Source organism: Gossypium hirsutum, chromosome A13 (assembly GCF_007990345.1).
Source record: "Gossypium hirsutum isolate 1008001.06 chromosome A13, Gossypium_hirsutum_v2.1, whole genome shotgun sequence".
NCBI lineage: Eukaryota > Viridiplantae > Streptophyta > Magnoliopsida > Malvales > Malvaceae > Gossypium > Gossypium hirsutum.
Genome location: NC_053436.1, coordinates 89,532,655 through 89,544,558, shown reverse-complemented (window position 1 = coordinate 89,544,558; position 11,904 = coordinate 89,532,655). Strand labels below are relative to the sequence as shown.

Here is an 11,904-nt window from a genome sequence, read left to right as displayed (position 1 = left end):
TAGTAGCTAAAGGATGTGCTCAGGTACTTGTAACACCCCGAATATTAGGGCTAAAAGTTTTTGGGTTTTGTGGTTAGGGTCTGTGAGAAGGTTACGCTATTGTGTTTAGTACCACGTTTAAGTGGAAAAATGGTTCTGCTGGTCTAGTGGTTGAGTGAGTGCTACTTTACCTCAAGGTTTTTGGGTTAGAGTCTTGGGAGCGCATTTTTTTTGGAGAGCCTTTTATTTTGTTTTGTTTAGTTAATAATTATAGTTATTTATTTTTAATTTTTATTTTTATTCTCTAATTTTCTTGGTTCTAGACATTATTCTTTCTTCTCATCTGACTTTTTTTTTCTCTTTTACTTCTAGAGGTTTTTTTTTATTTTCTTCTTTTTCAAAAACGGGTTGCTGGTAGATTTTGGAGAATCGTTTCCTTGTTGACAAGTCAGAGTCTAAACGTCTTAGATTGCAAAACAGATATAGGATTTGAACCTTAACTATTTTGTTTTACGAATCTTTTTTTTTGGCTTTTCTAGTATGTGTTATAACTCATTGATTTAGGAGTTTTGTTGTTGGAAAGTATAGGGAATATTGCGTATTCCGATATATTTTTGATATTGAAAAGGTTGGGGACTGTTTTGACAGCTTAAATGAGGTTTTTGACCTAATCTGAAGGAGTTTCACGACTGCTTGAGCGGCCACACAGTAGTGTGCTTGAGCACACGGCCGTATGGAGTTAGGAATTAGGGTTTCTGGGCTAATTTGGGTGCTAGATGGCCTGGCCACACGATCGTGTGGCCTATTTGAGGATTTTTACTAATTTTCATACGGTCGTGTCCTTTGGGCACACGAGCATGTGTGATTGAGAATTAGGGATTGAGTGACTTAGTGCCACACGGCTTGGCCACACAGTCATGTGGCTAACTTAGGGATTTAGGGATCCCACAAGGGCGTGTGTTTTGGTCACGCGATCATGTTTAGTGGGCACATGGGCGTGTGAGACCTTCAAACGGCCGTATCAGCCCTATACTCAAATTTAGTGCAAATAGACATAGAGTTACACGGCTTGTTCCCACGGCCATATCCTTGATCCACACGGGCGTGTGCCTTAGTCACACTGTCGTGTGCCTCTCTTCATACGAGCTTTTGACCTGTCACATGGCCTGGGCAATTCCCACACTGCCAGAGCACACAACCGTGTGGTCCTAAGACACCAAATTTTAGTTTGTGTGCATGTTTGATTTGAAAATATGTCTGTGTTTTTCGACCCTTGGCTAAGCCTTAGTAAGGGCATTCAAATTTTCGTATCTATGGCCATGTGCTCTACTTATGTGGTTGCGACTGTTAAGCGAAATGTTTGGTTCTGAATTTGGACTGTTGGGTGTGCGTGCTTATTTGTCTCTGTCTGACTGTCTGTTGATGTGATATTATTTCTGTGAGATTCAATGCATTCATGCACTTGCAAAAAGTGTTTTGGGTGGGGTTGCGAAGAGAAGAGAGTCTGATCTGGTCTGGCAGTTTTACTGCAACTTATTCGTATAGTAATTTATCGCACTGTACCCCATGTGCGTCAGCCTTGCTGCGCACTATTATCTGATCTGGCAATATAACTGCAACTTGACTATACAACGAATTACCACATTACACTGTACGACACATACGCCAGCTCTGTTGCTATTTATTATCTGAGTAGCTTAGTCCATATATATGGTGTGTAGGGTTAGGTGGGCCTTTCGAGGTCCTAATTGGTGTGATTAGCTGGATGAGCTTTAACAGCTCTTTTGGGGTGTGATCGGGGGATAGAGAGGTGTGTTGGCTGGATGGGTGAGTTTCCATTTTCTGACTGCATTTCTTTCGTATATGTCTATGAGATTTGTCTGTAATATCAATTGTCTGTAATCTGTATGTCTGTACATCTTTCATGTCGAGTTTTCTGAATGAATTTGGTGTGCTTTGGTTGATACATTTGGTTCAGATGTTAATTCCAAGTTTACTATCTGACTTTGTGTGAGCTTGAAATTCTGTTACGTTTCTGATTTGAATACTATAATTTTGTTTCTTGTTTTGTTACAAACTCACAGCGAGCTCGAGTAGCTCACCCCCTCTTAGTGTTTCTTTTTCAGGTACACTCTCGTTTTCTACAGCTGGACTAGGCAGGTCGGAGGTTTCATAATCAACTCGTTTTTCTTTAACTGGTTAATAAAGAACCTCTTTTAATCTGAGTTTTATGTAAACGGTTTTGGATTGTAATTACTGTTTTAAATACTGTGGCACAAATTTTGATTTAAGTTTTAGTCATTTTTATTCCGTTTATATATACTACCTTATCTATAATTTTATTGAATGGAATTTAAGTGTTTAAATTATTCGATTTGTTGGGTTAACTTATTTTGTACAAATTACCTACGATCACTTCGGTGATCAACGTGACATCCAGGATTCGGTCTAAACTCCTAAGCCGAGTTCCGGGTGTTACAATACACGGGTGTGACTTCAATGAGACATTTAGTCCGGTAATAAAACCTACTACTATTTGAATCATTCTATCTATTGTTGTTTCAAAAGGTTGGCAACTTCGTCAGTTAGATGTGAATAATGCCTTTTTGAATAGAGATCTAACTGAAGTGTTCATATAGCAACCTCCAAGGTATGTTCAGTATGGTTCTAATGGTAAACCTTTGGTCTGTCGTCTAAAGAAGGCATTGTATGGTCTACGACAAGCTTTGCGTGCTTGGTTTGATAGATTAAAGAGCTTTCTTCTTTTTGTTGGTTTTCTTCTATCCAAGTCTGATGCATCTTTGTTTATTAAAGTCACACCTAACTACACACTCTATGTTATTGTGTATGTGGATGATATTATCATTACTGGAAGTATGTCTACATGTATAGATAGCTTTGTTCAACGACTACATGAGGAGTTCTCACTTAAAGATATGGGTGATCTCTATTATTTTCTAGGGATTGAAGTTACATGATCTAAAGACGAGTATCTTCATCTATGCCAATAGAAACACATTCGTGATTTGTTAGACAAGAGTTCTATGACTCATGCAAAGAGTGTTCGTACTCCTATGATTAGTTCGTCTCCTCTATCCAAGGATGACAGGGATCGTCTCAGTGACCCTATTGAATACAGAAGTCTTACAGGTGCTTTACAATATGTTGTTCTTACTCGACTTGATACTCGACCTGATATTGCATATGCGGTAAATCGAATATATCAGTTCGTGCATGCGCCTACTACTGTTCATCTAATTGCTTTAAAACGAATTTTGTGACATCTATGTGGTACTCATGATTATGGGGTTGTTTTTCGTCCTTCTACTTGGCTTTCGTTAGTTGGTTATACAGATGCTAACTGAGGACTGGATTTTGATAATCGTCGATCTACAACTAGTTACTGTGTATATTATGGTCACACACCAGTCTCGTGGTGTTTCAAGAAGCAACAAGTCATTTCACGATCCACCGCAGAAGCTGAATATCGAAGTCTTGCTGCCACTACTAATGATATTTCTTGGTTGGCCTAGTTACCAAAAGAGTTACAATTTCACGTTAGCGATCCACCCAACATTTGGTATGATAACTCCAGTGCAGTTGCAGTAGCTGCCAGCCCTGTCTTACATTCCAAATTCAAACATGTGGAGCTTGATTAGTTCTTTGTCTGTGAGAAAATTGCTCATGGGTCTATTCTCATTGGTGAAGCACCTGTGAGTGATCAAGTTACTAATATCCTTACCAAGCCACTTTCTGTTTAATCTTTTGATCGGTTTAGAAGTTGTATTCGGGTTTTGCCTATCAGGAAGATGGGTGAATGTTATAAGTCTGCTAATATAAGTTGTTAAGTTTGTTATTCTAAATATGTTAGCAGCAGTTATGAGCTCACAATGTCCTTTATATACCAGAGTTGTACAAGTTCAAGGATACATAAATAATACAGAAATTCCTTTCAAATTCAATATAGTTTTGAGTATTACTTAGCTTATTTCTAGGAGATCTTTACAGAAGATAATATCTATAAACGTGATTGACTTGTTGGTCATTTATTCCAATGGAGATGCTGACTTGAATTATTGAGTGAAAAAGTGTCAGAAATGCACATGTTACACTTAGGAACCGTTTCGAGCTATTTTTGTCATTCTTTAGTGTTTGTTAATGATTGGAAGAGAACAATATTTAAATAAAGATGAGGCTGTAACTAGTGAAATTTAGAGTTAGGCAGGATTATTATTATTATTATTATTATTATAGTGAATTGTTTCTTTAATCAACACCTTGTAAATATGAATTAAATTTGAATTACGTTAACAATTTTATTCAACAGACTCTACATTTGTTCTTACTATTGTTATGCCTATTACAATTATTATTCATAATTTATAAATAATAAAAATTATCTAAATACTTAATTTTGTCCGGATTTATGATTGTGAATTTATCAGACTTTAAAATTGTTAGATGAGAGCTACAAAATGATTTCGAGTCAAAATTGATTTTTATTTTAAAGTCAAGTAAAATTAGCTTGGAAATTAAAATCAAATTTAAACTTTGAGACAAAGACTAAATCGAATTGATTTTCTTGAATTGGATTTTGCAATTATATACATTCATCCATATGTAAAATCATGGTGTAATTATAAAAGGAAAAATAAACTTGATTTGAGTTTTTCACAATTATATACCATAGAAAATGAAAAGAATATTTTGATTCTTTTTTTGGTAAAATAATCAAAGGATTATATAAAAGTGTTCATAAAGAAAATGTCAATAGTAATTTCTTCTTTCAGGACTTTTTTAATCTTTGTAGGGGGCCCTCAAACATTTGCAAAACTTCATCATTCGAGAGAACTATTTTCACTACAGCATCACCAATCCTGTTAGTCTCTCTAGGAACATATTTCAAGGATCACTTTTATTCATTATCTAGTATATGTTGAATCCCTCTTATAAGAGTGCATTTTGGTCCTTCAATCTTGCTATCACTAATAGATACAACAGTCTTTAATTTATCCGATTGGATGGCGACCTCATCGTATCCTTGTTTCTGAAATAGAAGTAAGCCATCCAAAATGCCCCTAGAACTTAGCAGCAGTGACCGAACATTTCCCCAAAAAGCAATTATAGCTCAAGATCCAGTCCTCCTTACCATCACACATTACTCCACTTACAGCAGAGAAACTAGAACCAGAGTGAACAACACCATTGGTAATAATGCAAAAGCACATACATGATTTCGGGTCTTTAGAAGCCTGGTGTGTATGAATCACTAAACTTCATTTTGAATAGATATAAATTGTTTCGCCCAATTTCGCCCAATTGTAAAAAACCTTGATGATTATTTAATACAATATTCTTTGATTGATCCACATTTATGTTCCGTTATAAATACACCATTACACATATAACCTCTCTTCTTTCTTTCTTTCCTTTTTTTTTTTTTACTTTTTGAAAATCACATATAACCATTTTTAAAAATTGAAACAAAGACTCGATAGATTTTGTGTATTCAACCGATTTTTTTATATATTTATTTTGGCTGTATTTATTTCAATTTTATTATTTTCTATTTTTAATTTCATTTTTATAATACAAATACTAATATATCACCTCCTTAAAAAATTATTAAGATCAATTATGCTATTATTTATATTAAAATGAAAAAACTTTCCCTTTTTTTTAAGTAAAGTGGAAACGGACATATCAAATGAATTTGGAAGCTAAAACCCCATGTCAATGCTTCATTCTTTAGTCTGACAACCTTTCTTTGACTCCAATCGTTATAAATAAATACCACTTGTCGAAACTATTTTTTTTTATTTTGAAAAACAGGGATCGACTTTTTAAAATAAATTGTGGAGTGGTCACCAATCCTTTTTGTATAGGTGAGATTGGATCACCAAATAAAATATTTTATTCCATTTAAATCAATTTTGGCCTACGTAAGTTTGAGAAAACGGGTTCGGGAGTCGGTTACTTTTGAGGAAGGATTAGCACCCTCACTACGCCCAAAATTGGTACCAAATTGATTAAGTATTGTCCTTATATCTAAGTTTTAAAGCTATTTTTGAAATATGGTTCCTTTTGAAGCATTTGAATGGCTCAAGCTGGTCGTCAAAATTTTCTTGTTTCAGAGGAATACAGCATCACATCCAACACGATAGGACACGATTTTTTATACCCTAGAGAACACGATAAATTTTGACTTCCAAAAGTTTATATGTTGAAAATTACAAAAGGATGCCCAATTATTTAGTCTAACGAAAAACCGAAACCCAGCATAGTAGGGCACGATTCCTCGAATTTCTAAACATCGAACATTGCCTTGTTTTAGAGTTTAGAGAACATGAGTGAAATTCTAAAGAAATATTCGATTATTTTGAACAAACGGGAAATTGCAACCCAGCACGATAGGGCACGATTTCCTGAATTTCCAAACATCGAACATTGCCTTCGTTTTAAGAAATTTTCAAAGTACGGATGAAATTTCAAAGGAATATTTGATCATTTGGACAAACAGCAAATCGAAACCCAGCACCGTTGGGCACGATTCCTCGAGTTCCCAAACATCAACTATTACCTTTGTTTTAGTGAATCTTCAAATAAACGATTGTAGAACTAGCTCAAAGCGTATTAATTTTACTTGAACTAAGATGAAACAATTAATTAATTATTTTTTAAAAAAAAGGTTGAAAATTATAATGCAACCTTTGTAGACTAAAGGAAAAATAAAAACATGGGGTAATGTACACTCATAAAATACAATGCCAATTAACGAACTAATAATTAACAAATTAACAAAACCAATAATTAAGTATGACTAATCTAAGACAAATGTAATCGAACTTCTAAACATGGATGGAGAACAACAATACAACAAATATACATAAAATAATTTAAAAACAATTGACCCATGAGATACTAAACAACATAAAATTAATATGATACAAAATAATTTCTAAAGAATGATGCATTGATGAGCAAACAACACATGTTAGAATTTAAGATAATTTATAGAAACGAAGAATATATAAATAATTTTTAAAATAGATACTACAAAACGAAGACGTCTGAATCAAATGATATGCAAAATGATCTAGAAAAATACATTTATTTACGGTTGACAACATGTACAAATAAAGATAAATTCAAATAATGTATGAAATATAAAAAAGGCATGCGATCGTACATAACTAAGTATAATTTTAAGAAATAAGTTATACATATAATAGATTTAAAAACATATATAAATAATTTAAAAACAACTATATGAAAAAGTAACATGGAATTAAATATGAATCTAGGATTAAATATATGTACTAATTTATGTAAAAACATTAAAACGAAATGCTATATAAAATATTAAAATAATATGATATAAAAAGAATTTTAAAATGGTAATTTTATATAAAAAAAAGTGGATTATTAAAGTATTTCAACACCTATAAAAATATTATGAATTTTAAAATAATAAGTATTTTAAATGGAAAGCTCAATTAAAATAATATATATGTATAGTTATATAAAAATATTTAAATGAAATATTATACAAAATGTTAGAATAATATAACATGAAGATTTTAAAACAATGATTTTTTTTAACAAAGTAAGATTAATAAAGTAATCTCAACACATAAAAAAATTTAAATGAATCCTTTTAAAAATAAACATTGTATAGATAATAAACTTAATTAAAATAAATTTAAGATAAAAGGGATAATCTGTAAATAAAATAAACTAGCGGAATTAAAATAGGGACCAACACGCAACATGTGCGAATGCACAAAGACCAAAGCTGGAAATATTCCAGACCCCAAAACGCAACACCTAGGCACGCACTAAAATGAAAAAGCACACAAACTTTTGGGGAAAATTTAAAAAACACATAAAATGCCAATAGGGGTTAGCTGAAATGCGGCGCAGAAAGGGAGGGATTAAGCGCAAAAATTTCCCATTTGAAGGGCAGAGGCGCGGGTCCAGGCTGGGATGGGTTGACGCGCGGGTCTCCCTGCCCTTATATGGCACTGTTTTTAACAGGTCATTTAAAACCCCTTTTTTTTTCCTATTTTCTTTCTCAAACATAGCCAATCTTTTAACAAAACTGCAGCCCTAAAATCAATCTGCTGGGGTTTATTTTGCCATAGCCGCCGAACCACCATCACAACTAATGATCAACAGTGCGCAATAGTACCCCCGATCCTGCTATTGAAGGTGCTCGACCTCATCTAAAGGAATTTGGTGAGTGTATTCTTTCTCATTTTCTTCTTTATTTTAAAAAACTTCAAATCCCGTGTTATTTTTTAAAGAAAAAAATGAAGAAAGGTTCATAGGACAAGGGAGCTTTCAACACTATTCGATCCCTCGCCCTTACCTCCACATCTACGAAGTATTTTGGGCTCTCATCGATGTCGATTCACATACTAGAAAATTGAACCAACCAAAGAGAAAATGAATCGAAAGAGAAGGCAAAAAACTTGAAATCACCTTTGCTGTTTTTGATTGCTTTTTTCTCTATTATGTGTGCATAACCTTACAGATGATTCTTTTCTGGGCTTTATAGCCGAAGGAATAATAAAAAAATAAAATAAAAATACAATATTCTTTTTTTTTCGTTTTGCTGTGCATTTGTCCTCTTTGGCTTGCAGGTACGGAGGTACGGGGCTAGCTGTCGGGGCACGTGGCACTCGGTGTGGGGCGTACGGAGCTCGGTGGCTGCTGAAGCGCTGGAGTGTACGAAGGCATGGTGGCCTGGCTACGGCGCGAAGGGGAGAAACCCTAGGTTTCTGATGTTTTAATTTTTGGGCCTGCTGGGCCGTATAATCTTGGGCTAGGGTTAGTATTAATTTTGGGTTTGTAATGTTTTGGGTTTTGGGGTTATGTAGTTTGGACTTCGATAGACTATTAATTTGTTTTTATTTTTATGGATTTTTGGTTTAATAGTTGGTTTTATTCTGGTTGTTGGGCCCCGGGCAGATTTGGGCCTATACAACTGCCCCTCTTTGCTCATTGTCGTGGAACGAGAATAGAGCAAAGACTTCAAAGATGACCAATTTTGTCCGGTCTCGTCGAATCATAACTTCTTTGGTGCTCTTCTTCTTCGAGGTAGCTTTGTTCCAATCCTCTGCAACTTCAGGGCTATAGGAATTGTCGCTCTAATCCACTCCACTGTAACTCTAGAGAGACTAGCCTTGTAACTTTTAATCTACTCTATTGCAACTGCTCCACTGCAACTTCAAGGAGATAAGGCTTGCGCATTTTTATCCTGCTCCACTGCAACTTCAGAGAGATAAGGATTGTGGCTCCGATCTGCTCCACTACAACTTCAGGGAGATAAGATCTGCTATCTTCAGTCTGCTCCACTGCAACTGCTCCACCGCGACTTCAGGGAGATAAGACTTGTAATTTTCAGCCTGTTACCCTACTACTTAGGGAGTTAAGGCTCACCGTCTTTGACTTGCTCCACTACTGCTTAGGGAGACAAGATCTACAATCTTCGGCCTGTTACCCTACTACTTAGGGGGTTAAGGCTCACTGTCTTTGATTTGCTCCACTACTGCTTAGAGAGACAAGATCTACAATCTTCGACCTGTTACCCTACTACTTAGGGGTTTAAAGCTCACTGTCTTTCATCTGCTCCACTACTGCTTAGGGAGATAAGATCTGTGAATTCACCAATGTTGCTTACCGTCCTCTAAGGACATGATCTGTAGTATCGATTTCATGCACCTATGCTTATGCCAAATAACTAGGATGCCATGATCAAAATGAGTAAAATGCTTGATGCGTCATTGAGAGTACCAAAAATATCCTATTCCCTGTAAAATAACGAAAGAGAAATAGTAAAGGGGAAGTAGGTCGAATTCTCAGGGACCGGATTATACGAATGCTTGTTTCTCGAAATCCTAGGCAGAATCGTGCCCAAGAAAACCTGCGTTCCTAGAAAAAAAACAAAAAAAAAACAGAATTTAAGAATTGATTTTGGAAGCAAAAAATAAAATAAAAATAGAATTTAAAATTTACTGAAATTATGATTACGAAAATAATTAAAATAATAAAGATAGTTTTAAGAGAAAAGAAATTCTTATGGGAAAGTTCCAACCTCCGATTGTCTCATTCCGCCTTGGGCTCAATCCTTGGCTTTTGGATGATCCTTCTCGACTCAAGTAAGCCAGTTATACCGGAAGAGGATGCCTACGACCACCAGCTCCAAAGATTAGACTTACGATTTTTAGGGAACCTGACTCTAGCTAGTAATCTATGCTAGATCAACGCTTCTCAATGGCGAATCCCACGCCATTTTGTCTCTTTGGCTCGCCAACTTCTGACGCAGTAAGTTAATGAACCGACTATGCAATCTTTCCAAAACATACAAAGCGGCCACCTTTGCATATGCTGAAAAGCTTACTTCTTAAGGGCAATGGACGGAAGCGTCAGCCCGGAGTGCGGAGAAACGATGAATACTTTGTGAGAAGGCTAAGTACGGATTCTAGGCCTCAAGAACCCTTTTTGGGGAAATATTGACAACTTTTGGCTAGAAGGGTTTTAGTGGCTCATGATAATGGTGGAAAAGAAAATAAATATAAAAATGGAAAAGGGAATTTTATTGAAAGAAAATATGAATAAACAAAAGCCTAGACTTTCAAGGGGAGAGTGTTTACAGAAAAAGATCCTCCCAAATAGAGTCACTTCACCCCCTATTTATAGTGCTAGGGAGATAGTCTAATTGAACTTAAATTCTAAAAAGATAAATACATTTAATTAAAGATAAACAAAGATAATTAAAATAAAATCCTAAATTTGAATAATCCTAATAATTATCTTAATATTAATTATCCTAATAAAATAAAATAAAATAGAGTCTTCCAAAATAAAATCTCTTCTATTTGCTTTTAAGTCATTGTGCCTTCCATGTTCGCACTTTTGGTACCATATTTGTCCCACGTTGCATATTGGCCCATTTGATCTCCAAATTGATGCTTTTTCCCTTGAATTTACTTTTCGCCTCCAATTTAGTCCCTAAAAGACAAAAAGACATAAATAGCTCAAATTAGTAGGCTCAAGCTCAAAATAAACACATGATTAATATATAAAAACACATCATTTTAGAGTATTATCAAATTCCCCCTACTTAGCCCATGCTTGCCCTCAAGTATGGTTCCTATCGACTGTGAAAGCTAGATTCTGCCATAAAAGAAATACCACTCCAAAGTTTCATAAAAATTAGTTAAAAATGCATATGAAAAATAAAGAGGCCTCTAAGCTTGCTTTAAGTAAAACAAAAAAAGTATTCCAATTAATTCACACAAAAATTAAGATCGACTTGAGTTATGCTATTTAGGTAAATTACCAAACCTACTAAGACACCTTAATTATTTCATCATTTAGTCCCCGAAGTGCAACTTTATTAGTACTTATTTTTTCTTTTTATTTTTTTTATTTTTTTAAATTTTATTATTATTTATTTACTTAGAAATATATTAAACCTTTTGACGCGGAGAGAGATGACAACCTAAGCACCCCACCCCGGTTACTCAGCCCAACATACTCCTAAAATTATTTATTTCCGGTTAGCGGAGTTTTACCCAACACGTCACACAACCTTTTGACGCGAAGTAGAATGACAACCCAAGCACCCTACCCCGGTTACTCAGTCAGTCACGATTTGAGCCATACTCATAACCTCGGCTAGCGGAGTTTTACTTATCACGTCACACAACCTTTTGACACGAAGTAGAATGACAACCCAAGCACCCTACCCCGATTACTCAGTCAGTCACGATCTAAGCTGTACTCATAACCATGAAATCTTTTATTAAAAATTAAACGATATTTAAAATTCTTGAGAACTCAGGAAAGAAAAAATTTAAGTGTCAAAAATAAGTTTCAATAATCACCTAATAGCCATGAACATTAATTAAGCATGCA

General features: G+C 34.9%; 1 long non-coding RNA gene across 2 annotated transcripts; it reads left to right on the top strand.

Moving 5' to 3' along the window:
- Positions 1-8,023: 8,023 nt before the first annotated feature.
- LOC107895136 (uncharacterized) lies at positions 8,024-9,829 on the top strand. 2 transcript variants are annotated; one of them, XR_001683425.2, is made up of 2 exons: positions 8,024-8,811; positions 8,953-9,829. It is a non-coding gene; the product is annotated as an uncharacterized lncRNA (long non-coding RNA). The 2 variants fall into 2 exon arrangements; XR_001683424.2 differs by having other exon boundaries at positions 8,920-9,829.
- Positions 9,830-11,904: the final 2,075 nt, after the last annotated feature.